The sequence below is a fragment of the Heterocephalus glaber genome, unplaced genomic scaffold, assembly GCF_053883595.1.
Source record: "Heterocephalus glaber isolate CG9 unplaced genomic scaffold, H.glaber_assembly_v1.0 deba00001553, whole genome shotgun sequence".
NCBI lineage: Eukaryota > Metazoa > Chordata > Mammalia > Rodentia > Bathyergidae > Heterocephalus > Heterocephalus glaber.
Window position 1 is genome coordinate 2,717,786 of NW_028258344.1, and position 22,761 is coordinate 2,740,546.

The 22,761-nt window shown below is 36.4% G+C and overlaps 1 protein-coding gene and 1 pseudogene across 8 annotated transcripts in view; one reads left to right on the forward strand and one right to left on the reverse strand.

The window, feature by feature from the left end:
* The window catches only part of Cyp7a1 (cytochrome P450 family 7 subfamily A member 1), a 51,116-nt gene that overhangs the window by 12,250 nt on the left and 16,105 nt on the right, over window positions 1-22,761 (reverse strand). The gene's annotated exons all lie outside the window — the stretch shown is intronic.
* On the forward strand, window positions 15,679-19,588 carry LOC101701330 (heterogeneous nuclear ribonucleoprotein A3 pseudogene; annotated as a pseudogene).

Consider the following 22,761-nt stretch of genomic DNA (forward strand, 5'->3'; position numbering starts at 1 on the left):
GCCCAAGTGCCCATCAATAAATAATAAATGAATGAATAAAGAAGATGTGTTTTTTTATATGAATGTGATCATTATGTGTATCTAAAGTGTAACAATAAAATTAATTTTAAAAAATATCTGGTGCCAAAATCTTCACATGCTTGTCTCATTTTATCCACATGGGCACCTTTGCCTCAAATAGTGTGAGGCTTTGGCTCCAAGCCCAAGCCCAGGGCAGTCCTGCAATGCTTTGCTGCAGAACACGGAAAACCCCATTTGCCTAAGGCCTGAGAGCCTAAAATCAAACCAGCTAGGTGGTTCCTTTGCTCTGGGAAAGCGTCACCTCATTCTCATCCTTCTGAAACAGCCTTGGAAGTTGATTTCACATCCTGCAACTATGGTGAACTTATTTATTAGTTCTAAGTGCTATTTTGTGGATTCCTTAGGATTTTAAAATTACAAGGTCATGTGTTCTTTGAGGTCATTTTTACTTTCTTTTCATTTTTTTCTTGCCCAAATACACTGGATATAACCTCCCGTACAATGTGAAATAAATGGGATAAAAGGAAATATTGTCTTGTTCCTGGTCTTAGGGAAAATTTTTCACTCTTTTACTACTATGTATGATATTGGCTATGGATTTTCCATAGATGTCCTTTGTTATGGGGAGTAATTCCCTTCTTTTTCTAGCTTACACAGAGTTTTTCATGGAATGGTGACAGATTTTTATAAAATGCTTTCTTCATCTATTGAGATAATCATGTAGTTTTACTCCTTTATTAAGTTACTGTGTTATATTTCATTGATTAACTTTTTAATGCTGAGCCATCTTTTTATTCTATGTATATGTTCCACTTGTACGTGATGTATAATGCTTGGGAGTTGCGTCTATTCCCCCTGTATCAGTAATACTTAGTCAATAAAATGGATTATGAAGAAATCTCATCTCTTAATTTCTGGATGAGTTTTCAAAAAATTCATGCTATTGCTTCTTTAAATGTTTGGAAGAATTCACCAGTGAAACCGTCTGTTTCTGGGATTATCTGTGTAGAACTGTTTGTAAGTTTCTACTTCAATCTTCTTGTTACAGGTCTGTTTAGATTTTTATTTTTTCTTCAATAAGTTTTGATAAGTTATATCTTTTTTGAAATGCACCCATTTATCTTGTTTCCATATAATTGATATTAGCATTCTTTTATAATCATCTTTATTTCTCTTAATATCTTATCTTTCATTCTTTATTTTAATAATTTGATCTCTTCTGCTTCTGAGTTTAGTTATAGATTTGTCAATTTTTTAGCCTTTTCCTGAAACTAAGTTTTTGGATTTTTGGATTTGTTGAATTTCTCCATTGTTTTTCTCACTCTGATTTTATTCTCTTTCTTGCTGCTTGTTTTAGTTTTTTCTGGCTCTTATTTTTCTAGCTTCTTGAAGTGAAACTTGATATCTTTATACTGTTATGATACAGGTATTATTATTATGTTTCTCTTTAAGCACTGCCTTCACTGCATTCTGTAAATGTTTTTTTTTTTTTTTCGGTACCGGGGATCAAACTCGGGTCTTTGTGCTTGCGCAGCAGGTGGCGAAACCACTGAGCTAAATCCCCAGCCCTGCATTCTGTAAGTTTTGATTTCTTTTATTCCTCACAAAGTATTTTCCCAATTAATTTGTGATTTCTTCTTTGATCAGAAAGGTGTGTGTTTAATTTCCACATATTTGTGAATTTTCTGGATATTTTTCTCTATTTAATTTTATTCCACAATAGATAGAGAATATATTTTTGTATGATTTGAATCTTTTAAATTTGTTGAGATATATTATAGCCTGCCATAGATCCACCCTGCAGGAGACTGCAATATTGATTATGCCCCAAAGCAGGCTGAGAAGAGTTAACCCCACAACTGGCTTGTTTATAGAAGTGAGTCTGGCCAAAGCCTATATGCTGAGGTCAGGGTAACTCACACCCAAATTCCATTCCCACAACTAAAACCTTGACTGGAAGAACAGTTTTCTAATTACAACCATATATTTTGTCTATTCTTTTCCTAATTCAAGAATGTTTTGTCTTGTCTTTTATGAGCCTTGCCTACATTAATTTCCATAGAAACTGCATGACTGTGCACCCCTCACATAGTTCTGCCCTTGCACATAGCTTACCTTTACTCCAATTGATTACTAATAAAAATCAGTGGCTTGGACTGGCCAGTGCCTTTGTCAGTTCCACTGACACTCATCCTGGAACCCCACTTTCTGTCTCTTCTAGTTCTCTCTTTAGGGGTTTTTTTCCCCTCAGGCCTGCATCCTACACTGAGTAGGAGACTGGAGCCTACTGCAGAGATTTCCAGTAATGTTTCAGGGGTCCCCAGTATACCCTAGTAGAAGTTCTTGAAAAGAATTTGTACTTTTCTGTTGTTGAAGTGTTCTAAATATAACTATTAAGTACAGTAAGTCTCCAATTTGCAAATGAGTTCTGTTTCAGGGGAACATACATAAGTCAGTTTAATTCATAAGTCTGTCAAAGTGAGTTTTGTACATCTTTGACACAAATGTGCAATGTAAAACATTCAAAAATGTGAGATCTATTTGTATCTGTGAAAGCTCACAAATCAAATGTTCCTAAGTCAGCAACTTACTGTGTAGTTTGTATTGTTTTTCAAGTCTTTTAATTCTCTATTAGCCTTCCATCTAGTTGTTTACCCATTATTAAAGTGAAGTATTGAAGTCTCCAACTATTATTGTTGAATTATCTACTTCTCCCTTAAATTCTGTCAGCTTTGCTTCAGCTACTTTGTACCTTTGTTATTGGGTGCAGATGTGCTAGTATTTGTTATGCTTTTTGGTGTATTCACCCCTCAATATAAATGTCCTTTGTGTCTAGTAAAATTTTTATTTTACATTGGCTTGTCATTTTCCCTATTATGTGCTCTTGTGGAAGATATCAAAAGCGTTACAACCATATTACAAAGCAGAAGTTGATGTAAAACTAAAATAATTTTTTATTGTTTTAGAGTTCATTCATTTCTTTCTCTCTTTTTTTTTTTTTTTCTAATACACAAATACGTTTGTGCTAGAAATTAGGTTCATGTTTTTTTTAGAGGTTAATGCACATAGTGCCCTCTAGTGGACAACCATGTATATTCACACCTTCTCTGAACAGAAGTACAGTGGTCTGTCTCCTTATTAGTGGAGTACTAAGTCCGAGACTCTAACGGCTGCCTGAATCCAAGAATAGAATAACATTTTTACATATACTATGGTTTTTCTAATACATACATATATAGGTATTGTCTTAGATACTTTCCTCATTGCCGACATAAAATATCCAACATCCAAATTTAAAGGAGGAAAAATTTATTTGGCTCACAGTTTATACAGGTTTCAGTCCGTAGTTGGCTGAGGAAGACAGGGAGGAATGGCAGAGGGCATGACAGAGGATAAACAATCCATGGCAAAGCAGGGCACGCAGAAGGCAGCAAGCAGCAAGGAAGTGACAAGTGACCCTCTTTCTGTCCTTGATGTTGTATCCATGCTACCTGCCCTTATGGTGGGTAGCTCTCACACCCAGGATGGGGAACCCTTAATTCTACCCAGAACTATGCTAAACCCATCAGTGGACTAACTTAGCAATCACACATCCTTGATCCCAGCATCACACACTCTAGATCCAGCCAGCTCTGAAAAAAGGCCACATGAGGCTTTGAGGGGACATCTAGAAACAAGCCATAACAATTAGTAAATTTAATTTGTACATTAGGCATGTAAAGAGGTAAACAAAAGCCAATAATAAAGTAGAAAAATTATAACAAAATATTATAATAAAAGCTACATTGATGTAGTGTTTCTCTGTTCCTCAAAATATATATGGTACTCACTTTTCATGTCATGATGTAAGATAATACAATGCCTATGTGGGTGATGTAGACATTCTGACATTGCACTGAACTTGCTTTGGATTGTATCAAGCCTCTGTAGTAATTTTTATATTTTTCAGTCCAAACCTATTCTTGACTCTGTGTAACCATCTCTGACTTGCAGTAAATTCCCTAGTGTCACTTGTGTGCTGAAATCTTCAAAAAGCCTCTTTGTTTTTTGCCACAATACATTGCCACCAGTTGAAATACATTTTCTGCTCATTTCTTACTCACAAATGTAATCCCTTTTCCATCTTACCTAAGCACTTATCACACACTGTGCCCAAAACTTTTGCAGTTTAAACAAAGCTAGCACAAATTCTACTTTTCTTCTTCACAACTTCTTAAATAGTAGATGCATTCTTACCCTAGATTTTAGCAACCTCACCATATGATTTGTTTCTTTTCTTATTAAATCAAGAATTTCAATATTTAAAGGAAGTATTTTATACCTTTTCTTTGGCATATTCAAATTGCCAACATTGCTACTCTTACATTTTGGGGCTATTAACTAACATAAAGATTATTTAAACACAAGTACTGCAATATCTTGACTGTTGATCTGATAGTAGATGTGGCTATTAATTGACTAGGGTAATGGTGAGGCTGCACCATATACAATGTACATTAATGTACAAGGATACATTAAACAAAAATGTGATTCTCATTTCAGGTGGGACAATGAGATGGCACAAAATTTTATTATGCTACTCAGAAAGGCACACAGTGTAAAATTTAGGAAATACTTATTTTTGGAACTTTCCATTTACTAGTTTTAGACCATAAATAATTACAAATAAATGAAACCATGGCAAGTGAAACTAAACATTAAGAGGTGACTACCATAAACATGAGGGAAAAATTATAACTCTCTGCTAGAATTATGAACTAGAATATTAGAAAGCATGATATCTCCCCATCTCAGGCAAACACAGCACAGTTTCTCTGCCAGATTTCCAAGCCAATAAATCCTGACCCTGGGAAATAGTCCATTTTGTTGCTGCAATCTAAGTCCTGAGTATTTATAAAACAAAAGACCAGTATTTGTAAAACTAAATCCCCAGGGGCTGGGGATTTAGCTCAGTGGTTCGGCCGCCTGTCTTGCAAGGGCAAGGACCCGAGTTTGATCCCCGGGACCAAAAAAAGAAAAAAGAAAAAAAAAGTTAATCCAAAAGATCATCACCATTGAAATGGCTGTCCCTGAAGAAACTCTAGAATAGGAGTTAGCAGGCTTATTACACAAGAGTTTTCCTATTTTCATGGCATTTGGAAGAATATAATAAACTCAGCTGTGCCTTATATTGCCAGCAACAACTACATGACTCCTTCTGACCTTATCATTATTTTGCCAGCTTGAAGTGTTGGATCTATATGTAGCATGTTTTTCTCTCTGGCTGCCTTCATGATTTGTCCTTTAACTTTGGTTATTAGCAGTTTAGCAGTGATATTTTTTAGTGAGATTTCCTTCTTGAATCTTTAATTCTTTTTCATGTATTTTGGAATATTCTTGGCCATCATCTTTTCAAATATTTTTCTTTCCCTTCTACTCTCTTTTCCTCCTGGAATTCCAATTACATGTATGTTAGGCAGTTTGTTATTATCCCACAACTATTCCTGTGTTTCAGTCTAATTCCTATTGACTCATTTTTAAGTTCAGTGATTCTTTCCTCACTGTAGTTTTCAGTTGCTAGCATGCTTCATCTCTATCCTCATGGCTTTTGGTGGTATGGATTGAACTGAGGGCTTTGTGCACAACACACATATGCTCCACCACTGAGCTATACCAAAAGCCTTTGATCTCAGGTTTCTATTTCTACTGCTTCCACTTCACTGTTTTGTCTTTTTTTTTTTTTCTTTTCTTCTTTTTTTCTAGTTTCTGTCTTTCCGGTGAAATCCCCCCTGTTAATGGGGGATTAATAGGCATTGTCCTTTATTCCCTTAGATCCTTCAAAATACTAATTGTTAATTTTAAATTTCTTATATGTCAGTTTCAAAATCTGGGTCATCTCTGGGGCTGGATCTGTTAAACGCTTCATATTTCTTGAAGAGGGATTGAGTTTTCCTCTGCTTATAGAATCTATCTATGATAAAATTTAAATGATTCCAACTATCTCAGCAGGAAAAAAAATCTCACCATGAGAGTAAGGAGAATCTGATGGGGACACTGACTCAGTAAAAATGCTTGATATTTGTGGTCAGGAGCGGTGTCTGGTCAAATCTGTGGTCAAAGCAGAAAGGGCCTCTGAAACCTTAGGCCTTCAGACAAAGCAGCCAAAATTTGTAGAACTACACAGGTTACTATGAAAAGTTTAATGTCTCAAAATAAAATATTAAACGTAAGAAACCTTAGAACTTGCACAGGGATTCAGACAAGTACCACTGTCATAGCAGGAATACATCTATCTGTGTGAGAACTGTACAAAGCGTGTACCCCAAAGGCAACAATGTACTTATTTAATAATAGTGAATTGATAGTGGTTCATCAGTTGTAAGAAACACACCATATCAATGTAAGATGTTAATGATAGGAGAAACTGTGGGGAAAAATACAGGAGAACTCTCTACTTTCTGCTCAATTTTTCTGTAAACTTAAAATTGTCTGAAAACACTATTAATTAAAAGAAAAAAACTGATTCTACACAGGCAAATATATACCCACTATGATGGTGATACTTGTCTGAATAATCAAGTAACAGTCATTTGGGCTTTCAAAGATAGTGGAAAGCAAGGATGCGCCCTTGTTTGCATGAATTGCCCATATTATTCCCATAAAATCTTAAGTATAATAAAGCTTGATACCATTAAACCTTAAGACAGTTTGTTACACAGGTAACTGGAGCAGCTCCAGAAGTGGGTGACTAACTCATATCCAGGTAATTTAAACAGTAAATCCACCTGGCCATGGTATTTTTTTACAGGATTGAGCACATGACCCAGGTCTGGTCAGTTATTATTTCCAATCCTTGCAGCCACAGTGGTTGGTTAGGAGATGAGTTTGTTATTGAAGGTTGTTCACTGAAGTGCAGTATTTAGAATTTTATACAAACTCTGACAAAAGTTTTTCTTTGTCTTTTTCCTCCGGTACAGGGGATCAAACTCAGGACCTTGGGCTTGCAAGGCAGGCATGGTGCCACTGAGGTAAACCCCCAGCCCAAAAGTTTTTCTTAATATTGCTGAGAAGGTAAACAGAAAGTCATCATTTCTAGCTTGCCAACAAAAGGAGGAGGAATAAACGGACCTAAGAAAGCAGTATAAACAGATACAGTAAAACTGGGTCAGAACACACTATCAAAGCTAGACACACCTTAGACTTTTAAAATGTCAATCGATTCCTTTTTGGCTTAAATCAGTGTTTTGTTCTGAAAGCTGAAACCAAAGTGTACTGACTGCTGTATACGTGAATCCTCTCTATGCACTGACTCATGTAGATTTCCTAACAGAGTCCACAGTTGCTTATAATGTCTAAATTCTCTCTAAGAAATATGTTTAATTTTATTAATGAGCTTTTTAAACCTTATTTTTAACTTGAAGCAGAAATCTCATGCAAGTATAAAATATGTAACAAATAATCTGGTGGCAGAGCATTATCATCACCACAATTTTTATGAGAAAAGCGTAACAACCACATTTCACCTCATTTTTGTAAAATGAAGTCATTGAAGAAAATTAACTAAGATAATTCGTGGAAGAATTTAAACTTATGTCTGGTTGTAAATTTCATATTCTATTCTTGACTGTCCTTACAAACAGCTTCTTAGGAGCTAAAAGAAACATTCCTTACCTTGTTCTTATCCCAAAAATAAGACACACACAGCAACACCTTGCTTCTTAGATGGAAAAATATTGATGAGATGCATATATTGGAACACAAAATCAAAAGTATAGTCCATACACATACAGATACCACCTGGTCACTTAGTTTTGTTAAATTCTGGAGACACAATTGCAGATGAAAACTCAATGCACCTGATTGTTTCCAACCACACCCTCACCCTAAACACTTTTTATAAACTTGAGCGGACAATGGTTCAGAAAACTAAGAATTAGGTCAAAATTTTTGAGATGGTCTTCATTTCTAATTCCCCAAATCTGTACCATATATCTTTAGCTATATTGACTTATTTGCTTCTTACACAATGATATAACTTTTAAATTTGTAAATTTTATTTAGTTTTTAAACAATGACCAATTTACAGAAAAGTAGAAATTATAGCATAAAAAACGTTTGTCCTATACATGTAACAGTAAATTGCTGATTTCATGGCTTATCACCCACAAATACTATATTTATTAGTATATCAAGTCCTATATTTATTACTTATAAAAAAAGGACATTCTCAGCACAAACTCAATATAATCCTCAAAATCAGGAAATCAATATTATGTCTCAGATTTCACTCATGTTTTATCACCTGTCCCCAAAATGGTCTTTGAAAGCTTAGAGATTCAGTTCAGAATATCATGTTGCCTCTGGTTCTGACATCCCTTTGGTCTCCTTGGTCCTGGAGAGTACCTTCAGCTTTCCTTAAATTTCATGACTTCGGCATGTTTCAGGATATAGGTAAACTGTTCTGTAGACTATCCCTTAATTTAGATTTTTCTAAATATTGCTTTAGATTCATGCTATGCATCTCTGGCAAAAACACTGCCGAAATAGCACATAAATGATATGGTGTTCTTGGCATTAAATCTGATCAGGAACACAATTTCAGTCTGTGCTGGTACTGATATTCATTTTGGTAACATGATGATGATTTCTCCCAGTTTCCCACTGCAACATTATCCACAGAATGAACACACCCATTTCTCCACCAAGAGCAATAATCCAGTTTCATCCAGTTACTGAATTCTGCTCAAAATCTAACATTCCGGGTGGTTGTTCATGGTAAGTCTAGCAGTTTGTCAACTAAAATATGTTACTGGCCTACTTTTCACCAATTCCATCCAATATCCTAGATTCAGTGGCCAAAGAGAATCAAGATAACTGCAACAGAAACTTGGACTTTGAAAGGGTAACAGCAATCCAGGTCTGTAACCATTGTAAATCCTACTAGCCAGGATTTAGAAATTCCTGAGTAGAGTCCTGGCTCTGTTCTCAGAGATTAACATCCTAGTCCTTGAGCTTCTCTGGCCAAATATTCTTTCTCCATGTTTGAAGTGACCATCAGGGAGAAAGTCCACCTTGAGAATTACATCTTTTTTTAAAGCTAGGTGTCTTTAGAACTCAGTCAACAAGATTTTGCAGAAGTGGTTAAAGATTTCCCTGTCAATTTGATGTCTTCAAGAACTTTGTTGGCTTCTAGTCCTTATTAGACGCTGTTGTACAGTGGTAACCATCCAATGATAATTTTTTTCATCTTGCATTATGTTTAAATTTTCATTTACTTAGGGCTTCTAATCTCTAATAAAGTTGTGTTATTTATAAAATGTGTATTTGAGTTCAGATACATATTAAAATGTATTTCTGATGTGTTTATATTTTGGAAGTACCCTTCTATTTCTACATTATTTAATATTTTAAAATCCAAGAATATATGTTTATGAAATGAGTTTGATTTTTATTGTTTCAATATGGCCTATATATTTTGCCACACATACACTTTTTAAAATATATATATAATATTGTTCAGTTTTTAAATACTTGTATTTAAGGTTGTATTTTTTGTTGTGTGCATCTTTTTACAAATTATATATCTTTACTCAACATTGTTTTTAGAGATTCAGACTGTCTAATGTTTGGACTTCTAGTTTATTTTAATCACAATGTAGTGTTTCACTGAATGAACATACAAAACTTATTTATCCATCCTGGTGATGGTCATGCCACCTACAAATATAACAGGGCCTACAATTTGAAAATTGCCATTGGAGAGTAAACAGCCAGGAGAATTGATGGCTTTTAAGTGTTGCATTTTCAACTTTACCAGAACAGCCAAATTGTTCTCCAAATTGGTATCATATAAATGTTCTCAATGCTCTATAGCCTCATCAAAACTTTATATCTTCCAACTGCATAATTTTTGAATTTCATGAGTGTCAAATGCTGTCTTATTTCAATATAAGTGTGCATTTTACTGATTATTGATGAAGTCTGCATTTCTTTTCATCTGTGTCCTTCATTTTATTTTATCTTTTTTTTTTTTTTTGGTACCGGGGGTCGAACTCAGGTCCCTGTGCTTGAGCAGCAGGCAGTGAAAGCACTGAGCTAAATCACCAGCCCTATGTGTCCTTCATTTGAATTCACCCTCAGTGAACTATTTATAGTCTTCATTCGATATTCTACTGGGTTGCTTTCCTTTTTCTAGTTCATAGTATATTTGAGTAGTTCATAGTATATTTTAGTAGTTCATAGTATATTTTGCATACTAACATACTGTGTGTTATGTGAATTGCACATCATCTAATTTTGGGACTTAATCTTTCACTTTGTTTATATCAAGACATTTTATCTATAAAAATTTTAATATGCTCAAATTTTTAAATTTATTAAAAATAATGTCTTTTACATCTAATTTAAATAAATCTGTTCTGTCTCAAGATCATAAAATGTATATCTTTTCTGTATTTTTTGTAGAAGTTTTAACATTTTGAACAGTGATTTTTGTTTACTATTAAAACTGCATTTCGGGCCTGGGGATTTAGCTCAGTGGTTCTGCCGCCTGCCTTGCAAGCACAGGGTCCAGAGTTCAATCCCTGGTACCAAAAAAAAAAACTGCATTTCAAATGCCTGGAAAAGTGCACATATAACAGGAAAAAAATACTTGATAAGAATGAAATAAGGGAAATGCTCAGGGACAAAACAAGGTGAAAATAGGAATCAGAAAGTCTAGGGAAACTGAAATGAGTCCCCTTTAATTTGTACAAGGTAGAACACTGCAACTAAAGCACATAAAACCAGGACCCTCAGTGTTTTTCTGGGGTTTTTTTGGGATTTTTGGTACCAGAAATCAAACTCAGGACCTTGGCTTGCCAGGCAGGCACAGCACCACTGAGCTAAATCCCCTGCTCCTCCGTATTCTTTATCTTAGGCTTTAAAATCCTAAGAAAAGGGGGTAGATGTGTTATTCAGTTTTCCCATTGCTGGGAAACAACCCCCTAACCCACAAGTTAAAAGGAGTGGATGACGTTAGCCCACGGTTGACTGGCTGCAAAGCAGAGACACCGTGGTGAAGGAGAGGTGGGGCAGAGTTCCTGGTGGCCAGAAAGCGGAGTGAAGGGAGAGCAGGACAGAGAAAGGGCCCAGGGACATATCTAGGACGCAGTGGCTGCCCCTGTGACCCACCCAGGCACACGCCCAAGTTGCTTTACTAATACCCTTGGTGGTTTTAAACTAATCAGGTAGACGAACATCAAGCTTACCACCATAGATATGAAAAAATTGCTCAGTTGAATGTTTGAAATTGTAACTGTTGGGGCTGGGGATTTAGCCCGGTGGTTCCGCCAGCTGCCTTGCAAGCGCAAGGTCCCAAGTTTGATTCCCGGTACCAAAAAAAAAAAAAAATTATAACTGTTGTATTTTATCTAATATTTCAGTGGTATACAGAGGAGAATTTTTTGGTTTAGCTACTGTGTCACAAGGAATTTACCAGTTAATCCATCCTTGCATTCCTGGAATAAACTAGTCTTGAAAATATTCATGAATTTTATTTGCTAATATTTTAGTTAGCACCTTTGCATTTTATGGTCATAAATAATATTGGTTTCTAATTTTCTTGTTGATATTCTTGTCCAGTACTAGGATCTGGATATGTTGCCCTTATAGAATGAGTCAGGAAGTTTTACAGCACATTCTATGCCTTAGAAATTTTAATACAGAATTATCTCTTAAATATTTAGACAATTCACATTTCTTTCCCTTTTTTGAGATAAATCTTGTTTTTTATTTTGCAACTTTGGAGTCAATTTTGGTTATTTATATGTAAGAAGATGCTAAATGACACTTTTCCTGCTGTCTTGGATTTTCAACAGAGAACTCTAAGAACAAGAAACACAGGACATAGCAGGATATTGTGAAATCTGTTAAGAAACCTGACAATTTATAAGTGGAAGTGAGGACTTTCTTTAGGAGAGGTCAGCTGTGAAGAAAGAGGTCCTTGAGGACAACAGTCACTGTGCTGTGTACTTCTTAAAAAGGGGAAAGGGAAGGGCAAGAAGCTTCTACCATCACCTCAAACCAAATGAAAGATTTTCAGAGAACCACTCTAGGAACTTATTGTGGGCCCCTTGGCATTTGAACAGTAGAGCAAAAAGGCCTGCTGGAACCATCTAGCTGACAGAGAATAGCAAGGCTTCACAGGAAATAGCCAGTGCCTCTGGAGTGGAGCGCCCAGGACATCCTCAGAGAAAAGTTTTGGTGGACTCATCTTAGAAAGATCTAGAAATTATGGTCATCACTACAAAACATAAGTATATTTATATGAAATTATGTTGTTCACCTTGAATATAATTAATCTTTATTTAACAATTAATTATTTTAAAATAAAAAATGAAAATAGATCACACTAAGACTAGATGAAAATAACCATAAGATCTGCCTTCAAGATTAACTATTCAGAAAAAAATGAGCTATTTTAGATATCATGCTTACTGAGCAGAACAAATTCAGTAACAGATTCAATGTGTTTTTATGGGTAATCATTTTATTTAAATTTCCAAGTGTTTTGACAGATGTACAGAGTATTTTCTTTTAAGATTAAAAAAAAAAATTCTGTGTTGGTAGTTTACTTCTACTTTGAAATCTGGTTCCAGACTCACAACCAGAAACCACCCTGAACTTCAGTGGAACTAAAAGGGCAGGCTCGCTGGGATTATTCACTAGCCCACCATGAAGTTGCAGCTGGCTTGCTGGGATTAATCAGTTTGGCTCCAGACTCTGTCTGCCCCCATTGACTACCAGTGACAGCAGAGGCAAACCTTGAATTGGATGGGGACTTTTTTGTTCTTTTTAAATTTCTTTTTCCCTTTCATTTTTTTTCTTTTTTTCCCAACTTTCTGGTTCTTGTTTTGTTTTATTTTTTCTTGACTGTTTGAACATGGTTTCTAGGGTTTTTTTGTTGATATTCTATCTTGTTCTTATTTTATTTCTTCCTTTTCTCTTTTCCCCCTGTCTTCTTCACTAGTTTCCTAAAGTTTATCCTCCAGCCTTGCTTCTAATCTCTTCCTCTTCTATTTCTCTGTTTTTTGGTTTGTTTGTTTTTGTTTGGTACCAGGGATCGAACTTGGGTCCTTGAGCTTGCACAGCAGGCGGCATACTTCTCTGTTTTTTCCCCCTGAACCCCTTAAAATCTTCACTAAGGGTAAAATTGCCATAGTAAAGGCTTATTTATTGCATATAAGTTTTGGACTTCTACTAGATTTTCTTATTTAACCACAAAACTAGTTCATATGGTTAAAGGTAGCAAAATTAATAGTTACACTTCAGGCCGGGGATTTAGCTCAGTGGTTCTGTCACCTGCCTCACAAGCACAAGGTCCCAAGTTTGATTCCTGGTACAAAAAAAAAAAAAGTTACACTTTGTCATATTCTAGGCTGTGTTTGATGCTATTGTTATTGTTGATTATACTATGTTAGCCAAGGTGACATAATTGAGCTAATCAGTTGTTTCTCCTGGTATACCAAGACTGAGATTGCCTAAGGGTCTTAAAAAAAAACTCCTACAGGCCAATGCCAAAGAAATGGTAGCTAGGCCAAGTAGGCAAAAACTTCTCATCCCCAATAAATTGAAAAGGTAGGATCATGCAACAGACTCAAAACCCAAAAGCCAGCTACACCTAGAAGATACTTCTGAGAAGTAGGTCTTTCCTAAGGGTTCTGAATATTGGCAATAAAGCTACTTGCCATAAGCAATTTACAAGTATCAACCCAGGAATCAAATTTTTTTAAAAAAATAGAAAATGAGAAGACACTTGAACAAGATGCAACCCCCCCCCCAAGACTTTCAGCTCACCAAAGGCAAATCTCAGGAGAAATGAAGGAGAACAGTCTGAAAGCCACCCACCTGGACTCTCTGAAGTGATAACAGCAGAAGTAACAAAGTAGATGAATAAGGCTCTAGAAAAAAATCAAAGTAGAAATAATTTCTCAGACAACTACAGAGATACAGGCTAGAGTGAAAAACATGCTTAGTTACTCTAGAACAGATACAGATAAAAAAAAATAGAGGGGCTCAGGAATATGTGGGAAACCATGAACACCATGCATTAGGAAAGAAGTATAAAAACGAATGCCCAGCATAGGAAAGAAATGGAATCCATGCAACAGATTCAAACAGATATCCAGGAGATTAAAAACTCCATTTAAAGTACACATAGCAGAATGATCCAATGTCAGGACAGAATATCAGATATAGAAGACAGGATTGTGGTTATCAATCATGAAAAGTGAGATTTCTTAAAAATAGCAAAGGAGCACAAGAAAACAATTCAGTAGTTGCTAGGTGATGCAAAGAAGAATAAGATAACATTGATCAGAGTCCATGGAAAAGCAGGAAATAGAGCACATTACATAAAAAAACTTGTTCTCAGAAGTAATTGCAGAAAACTTCCCAAACAGGGAAAAAGAATTTGACATACCGATAAGTGAGCCATATAGGACTCCAATTAGCCACAATCAAAAAAAAATCTTCCCAGAGGCATATAATAGTCAATATTCCAGAAATTGAACACAAGAAGAAAATATTGAAAGCTGTTAGAGAAAAGAAATAAATCACCTATAAAAGAAAGCCCATCAGAATCACAGCAGACTTCTCCACTCTCCTCTCCTCAAGTCAAGGAGAGCTTGGAATGAAGTATTTCAAGCCATACAGAAAATAACCTCCAACCCAGATTAATGTACCCTGCAAAACTGTCTTTCAAAATTAATGGAGAAATATGATACTTCCATGACAAAGAATGCCTTAAGAAATTCATAACCATCCTATCCTACTTGTGTCATTATATTGCCAAACTATTTTGGTTGGGCCTATGTTTCAAAGTTTAACGGACAGATGAGGAGTAGGCATATCTGTCCTTGTTTCCCCACGTTAGGGAGAAAACATTGTATCTTCTCCATTCATATAAGGGGTTTTTGCTGGAAGTATGGAGTACATGTCTTTGATCTGTTGAGAAGGTTCTGTTCTACTTCTAGTCTCCTGATAGCTTTTACCATGAACAGCTGTAGAATTTAGTCCAATACTTTTTCTCCAACTAGTGACAGGATCATATGGCTTTTTCCTTTCCTCTGTTAAAATGATGACTTTTGGGGGTAGATCTTCCAATGCTGAACCAACACTGCCATCCCTATAATAAAACCACTTTCTACATACTGCCAGATCTGACTTCTAATAGTTTGTTTTGTTAAACAAATTTCTATCTATGTTCATACTTTTTTCTTCTATTATCTCTATCCAGTTTTAGTATTAGCACAATGTTCATTTCTTAAAATGAAGGGAGAAGTGTTCCTTCTTTTTCTGCTTTAATTGTTTGATATAGTTTATCAGTTAAAATGTATATGAGACTATTGTTGTCATACAGGTAGGTTTTCAAGCTAGGATTATACTTTCTTTAATAGGTACTATTCAAATTTTATATTTCCTCCAGAGTTAGTTTCATTAATTTGTCTTCCAAGGTACTTCTTAGAAGTTGTCAAATTTATTTCAAAACAGATTTTTTTAATATGCTTTCTATATCCTTTTAAATTCTGTAAAATCTGTGGTAATGTCTCCTAGGTCTTGATATTGTAATTTTTAAAAAGTATAATTGATATTGTGTAATAGGAAGAAAAGGTCTAAAGGATCAGGGGAAGTGGGAGGGGTAGGGGAAAGGAAAGAAGGGAAAAGAAAAAATATGAGAAAAGGAAAAAAATGGAAACAAAATCTTTGCAAATAGGGAAGGGTGGAGGGGGTGAAGGGAGGGCAGGGGAAGGGGAAAAATTAAGAACCAAGATACTCATGTAATAGTTGGTACAAGATCCCAATGATGAATGTAACTGTATCTTATACCTAAAATGTACCAATAAATGTAATGGAAAAAAAAATTCATGACCACCTAACCAGTCCTCCAAAGTATTCTGAAGGATATTCTGGAAAGAGACAAGGATTAAAACTCCGTGAATCCCAACAGAATGAATCCATCAGGCAAGACAAGAAATTAAACCGAAAAGGAAAGAAGGAAGCCAACAGCAGGAAAACAACATGACAGAGATAAGACAATGCATATCAGTTATAACCATCAATGTTAATTGTTTTCATTCACCAATCAAAAGAAACAGACTGGCAGAATGGATCAAAAAGCAAGATCCAACAATATACTGCATACAAGAAACACATTTACTCTCTTCCTCTTGGTCCCATATTGAACTTGAGTTGGAAGATGCAAGTCCAATCTGAAAATGGAGATAAAACTGCCACCCAGTCACCCCCATCCCAACTCCATCTATTTCCCACCAGGGGGAGGGGGGCCATGATCCAAAGGAACCAGAGCAGTAGAGGAAGCTGTTCATTGCTGGTCTAAGCTTTGAAACTACAGATGATAGTTTAAAAGAACATTTTAAGAAATGAGGCACATTCACAGATTGTGTGGTAATAAGAGATCCCCAAACAAAATGCTCCAGGGGCTTTGGTTTTGTGACTTACTCTTGTGTTGAAGAGGTGGAAACAGCAATGTGTACTCTACCACACAAAGTTGATGGGGATGTAGTGGAACCAAAGAGAACTGTTTCTAGAGAGGATTCAGTAAAGCCTGGTGCCCATCTAACAGTGAAGAAAATCTGTGTTAGTGGTATTAAAGAAGATACAGAAGCATATAATTTGAGAGATGACTTTGAAAAGTATGGTAAGATTGAAATCATAGAAGTTATGGAAGACAGGCAGAGTGGGAAAAAGAGCGAATTTGCTTCTGATGACTGTGACACACTTGATAAAATTGTTGTTCAGAAATAACACACTATTAATGGACATAATTGTGAAGTGAAAAAGGCACTTTCTAAACAAGAGATGCAGTCTGCTGGATCACAAAGAGGTCATGGAGGTGGATCTGGCAACTTTATAGGTTGTGGAGGAAACTTTGGAGGTGGTGGAGGGAATTTTGGTAGTGGTGGACACTTCAATGGAAGAGAAGGCTATGGTGGTGGAGGTGGTAGCAGCAGAGGTAGTTATAGAGGAGGTGATGGTGAATATAATGGATTTTGAGGTGCTGGTGGAAACTACAGCGGTGGTCCTGGTTACAGTAGTAGAGGAGGCTATGGTGGTGGTGGACCAGTATATGAAAACTAAGGTGGTGGATATGGTGGTGGAGGAGGATATGATGGTTACAATGAAGGAGGAAACTTTGGTGGTGGTAACTATGGTAGTGGTGGAAACTATAATGACTTTGGAAATTGCAGTGGTCAACAGCAATCAAATTACAGACCCATGAAGGGGAGTGGTGTGGTGAAGAAGCTCTGGTAGTCCCTATGGTGGTGGTTAGGGATCTGGTGGTGGAAGTGGTGGATATGGTAGCAGAAGGTTTTAAAATACAACAGAAAAAGGCTACAGTTCTTAGCAGGAGAGAGAGCGAAGAGTTGTCAGGAAAGCTGCAGGTTCCTTTGAGACAGTTGTCCCAAATGCGTTGGTGCTTTATTGTAATAAGATGGAAAATACAGAAGAAGTGGACAGATTCCTAGGTATATATGAATAATCAACATTGAATCAAGAAGATATAAAAATTCTAAATAAACCAATATCAACCAATGAAATTGAATATGTAATTAAAAACCTACCAACAAAGAAAAGCCCAGGCCCTGATGGATTCACTGCTGAATTCTACAAGAAATTTAGAGAAGACATAATGTCACTACTTCTCAAAATATTTAATTGAAAGGGAAGAAACACTCTCAAATTCATTCCTGGAAGCAAGAATTACCCTGATTCCAAAACCGCAGGAGCATACACCCAAAAGAGAGAACAACAGGGCAATCTCCCTAATGAATATAGATGCAAAAATCTTCAATAAGATACTGTCAAACAGAATACAGCAAATTATAAAGTTATACACCATGACCAAGTTGGATTTATCCCAGGAATGGTTCAACATACGCAAATCAATAAATGTAATAACAGAGGCAAGGACAAAAACCACATGATCCTCTCAATAGATTCAGAAAAAAGTGTTTGACAATGTCCAGCACTCATTCATGATATAAAAAAAAACCCTACAGAAAATTGTTATAGATGGTCTTCATCTCAATGTGATAAAAACCATCTATGACAAACCAACAGCAAACAACATACAAAATGGAAAAAACTGGGCCAGGGGTTTAGCTCAGCAGTGCTGCTACCTGCCTCACAAGTACAAGATCCCAAGTTTGATCCCCTGGTTTAAAAAGAAAATGAAAAAAACCTGAAAGCCTTCCCTCTAACATTAGGAACAAGATAAGGATGTCCACTGTCACCACTCTTGTTCAATATAGTTCTGGAAATTCTAGCTAGAAAATTAGACAAGAGAAAGAAATCAAAAAAAATAAGGATAGGAAGAGAACAAGTTAAGTAATCATTATTTGTGGATAATATGATACTTTGCATAGAAGATCCCAAAAATTCCACCAAAAGACTTCCAGATTTGATAACCAAATTCAGTGGCATAGCTCGATTTGAAGTCAACGTTCAAAAATCAATAGCTTTCCTGTACACAATTAACAAACTCACTGAGAGAGAAATTAGAGAAACAATCCTTTTCACAATAGCATCTACACACACAAAAAAGAAATACCTAAGATCAATCTAATGAAGGAAGTAAAAAACCTCTACATTGAAAACTACAGTATTCTGAAAAAGGAGAGTATATCAGAAAATGAAAAAGATACCCCTTGTTCTTGGATAGGAAGAACAAATATAGTGGAAATAGCCATACTTTCAAAATTGCTATACAGATTTAATGCAATCCCAATCAAAATTCCAAAAGCATATCTCACAGAATTAGAAAAAACAATCTTTACATTCATTTGGAACCAGAAGACACCTAAATAGCAAAGGCAATTCTGGGCAGCAAAGGCATCAGATCCCTGACTTGAAATTAGACTACAAAGCTACTGTGATTAAAAAAAAAAGAAAAAAGCAAAAAGCATGGTATTGTCAAAAGAACAGACCTGAGGATCAGGAACAGATTAGAAGATGCAGAAACTACTCCAGACATACTCAGCCACCTCATCTTTAACAAAGGACCCAAACACCTTCACTGGAAGAAAGATAACCTCTTTAATAAATGGTGCTGGAAAAACTGGCTTTCCACATGCCAAAGACTGAAATTAGGCCCATATGTTTCACTGTGCACTAACCTAAAATTGAAATGCATCAAAGATCTTAATATTAAAACAAAAACACTAAAGGAATAGATAAAATGCTTGAGGACATAGGAGTAGGCAAAGACTTCATGAACAAAACCCAGACCACATGGGAAATAATACAAAGAATCAACAACTGGGACCTCATCTTTTTAAAAAGCTTTTGCACAGCAAGAGAAACCACCAACAGAGTGAAGAGACAGCCCACAGCACGGGAAAGAAATTTTACCAGCTGTTCCTCATACAGAATTGATACTTATGTGGTTGTGGAAATAGCCTGGGCAGATCGCAGATCTTTTTTATTAGATTACAGGTTCTCGCCATCCCGTGCTCCGCTTGGCACGACCAACCAGTGCAAGCTGAGGATCCAGGCAGCGTGAAACCACCCCACCCCACCCCCTACCCTACCCCCGCTCCATTCCGGGCTCCACACATGGCACAGTGAGGACCAAGGAGCAACTTGGAGCCCCTGCTCCATCCCGTGCTCCACTTAGCTGTGCGGCCGACTGCAGGTCCCAGTCCCACTCCGCGACCCCCCCCCCCCCGCCATTGCCTCCTGGCTCTTCTGCTACCTGGTTCCACACTACAGAGGCACAGGGGATTATAAAGGCCCTTGTCATGAGCGCCACAAGATAGAGCAGAAGATAGCAACAGAAAGAGGGCCTCTCAGGCTCCTCGAAGAAAACTGAAGCTCAGTGGAAAAGTGAAGAGAATCTACAATAAAGGCACACCAGACCAACGTACTTGGTAAGTTGAAGGGATCATCACCTCCCCATTGGAACCTGCACTATCTTCAGGGGAAGGGCAACTGGGACCTGGAGTAGAACTTTGCAGAGTTCAACCCTGCACGAGGACAGGGAGCTCAACTTGGGACTAGCAGCCAGAAATCTGCCTAAATCTCACAGGTCTGCTACTAGCTTGCTGAGACTCACTGACTTGTATATGCACACGGCTGCCTACATTGCCTACTGTGACAGCAGAGACATACCCTGAAGGAGGCCCTTCATTTTTATTTTATGTTATTTTCAAAAAAGAAAAAAAATTTTTCTCTTATTTTTAATTCTTAATTTTTACTTTTTTCTACTCTTTTCGATTTTTTACTTTTCTCTTTTTTTTCTCTTTCTTTTATCTTTTCTTTCTATCTCTTTCACTCATTTTCTCACTGTCCCACATTGCTCTTCATCTCCCAATTTTTTCCTTTCTGGACTGAATTCAGATTTCTCCTTTATTTTTCTTTTCTTCTCTTTTTCCTTCTCCTGATTATCATTGGTTTTAAAGGAAAGTAAATACAGTATCTAGCCTCCCTATTGCTGTTAAGTGGTTCTGTTCACGTCTTTGTTCTTTCATTGTGCCTTTTCCTCTTGCCTTTAACAATTTCTTAGAGTTTGTGTGATCTTCTTGTGTCTTCTGGCCTCACCACTCATCTTTCCTGATCTTTCCTACATGTCCTTCCCTCCTCAACTCCTTCTAACTCCCCATCCTGAAAGGTAAAGTTTCTATATCAAAGAGTTTATTCACTATAAACATATGTTGGATTGGTCCTCGGTTTTGATTTAGTTCACACAGTTAAATGTGATAGATTAATAACTACCACAAATTGTCATTTTCTAAGCTGCGCTTGATGCTATGGCATTGCTGATTGTATCATTTGGGTTAAGATGTTGTGATTGATCTAATCAGTTGTTCTTCCTGGTATAATGAAAATGAAATAGCCTCAGAGATATTAGAGTCTCAAAACCTAAAGACCAGCTATATCTGGAAGACACCTCTGAAAAGCAATCATTCCACAAGGGTTTTAAACACAAGCAACAAAGATACCTACATATCAACCCAGGAATTAAACCAAGGAGAGTACCAAAAACAAAAATGAGAAGACATTTAAGCAAGCCACAAACTCAGGCTTCCATCCCAGAAAAGGCAAATTATGGGGGAAATGAGGTGGAAAAGTCTAATAATCAACCACCTGGACACCCTGAACTGATAGCAAAGGAAGTAACAAAACACATTCATGAGGCTCCAGAAAAATTCAAAGCAGAAATAATCTCCTAGATAACTACAGAGATGGTGAGCAGAGTGAAAAACATGATTAGAAGCTCAAGAACAGAAACAAATAAAAAAATAGATAAGATCAGAAACATGCTGGAAGCCATGAATGCCCAGAATAAGAAAGAAATGGAAAACATGATTGCCCAACGTAAGAAAGAAATGGAATCCATGAAACAAATTCAAACAGATATTCAGGAGATTAAAAGCTCCATTGAAAGCATGGAGAGCAGATTAAGAGAATCTGAAGATAGAATATCAGATATAGAAGACAAGATTGCAGTTAAGGACCATGAAATCAGAGATTTCTTAAAGATAGTAAGGGACCATGAGAAATCAGACCAGCAGCTGCTAGATGATGCAAAGAAGAATAACATAAGACTGATAGGAGTCCACAAAAAAAACAGGAGAAAGTACAACTTACATTAAAAAACTGTTCACAGAAGTAATAGTAGAAAATTTCCCAGACAGAAGTGGAGAATTGGACATACAGATAAGTGAAGCATATAGAACTCCAACTAGCCACGATCAAAAAAATTCTACACCTAGACATATAATAGTCAAGATCCCAGCAACCCAACAGAAGAACAAAATTCTACAGGCAGTTAAAGAAAAGAAACAAATCACCTACAAAGGAAAGCCCATCAGAATCACAGCAGATTTCTCAACACAAACCCTCAAATCAAGGAGAGCCTGGAGTGAAGTATTTCAAGCCCTAAAAGAAAATAAATTCAAACCTAGACTGTTGTATCATGCAAAATTATCTTTCAAAATTGATGAGGAAATTGGATACTTCCATGACAAAGAACACCTGAGAAATTTCATGAACACCAAACCAGCACTTCAAACAATTTTAAGCAATATCCTAGAAAAAGACAATGAAGGTCACAACTCCATGAGGCCCAACAAGAAATGCCACCAGGCAAGGTAAGACACTAAAGGAAAAGGGGGGAAAAATAAGAAATAAAGCAGCCAACAACAGTAAAACATCATGACAAGGATCAGTCACTATCTCTCAACTATAACTATCAATGTTAATGGCCTCAATTCACCAATCAAAAGAAATAGACTGGCAGAATGGATTAAGAAGCAAAATCCAGCAATATGCTGTATAAAAGAAACACTCCTAACTCAAAAGGAAATTCACAGACTGAAAGTAAAAGGATGGAAAACAGTTCTCCACGCAACAGGAACCCAGAAAAAAGCAGGCATAGTAATCTTATTTGCAGACAAAGTAGATTTCAAACCAAAACTAATTAAGAGAGACAAAGATGCTCGCTACATCCTGGTGAAGGGAACAATTCAAGAGGAACAGATGACAATCCTAAATATATATGCACCAAATACAAATGTCCAAAACTATACAAAACAAAAATTTATGGACATAAAAAACCAAATAACCACTAATACAATTGTAGTGGGGGACCTCAACACCCCTCTATCACAAATAGACAGATCATCTAGACAAAAAATTAACAACAAAATTCTAGAACTAAAACAAGCTATTGAACAAATGGACTTAATAGATGTTTAC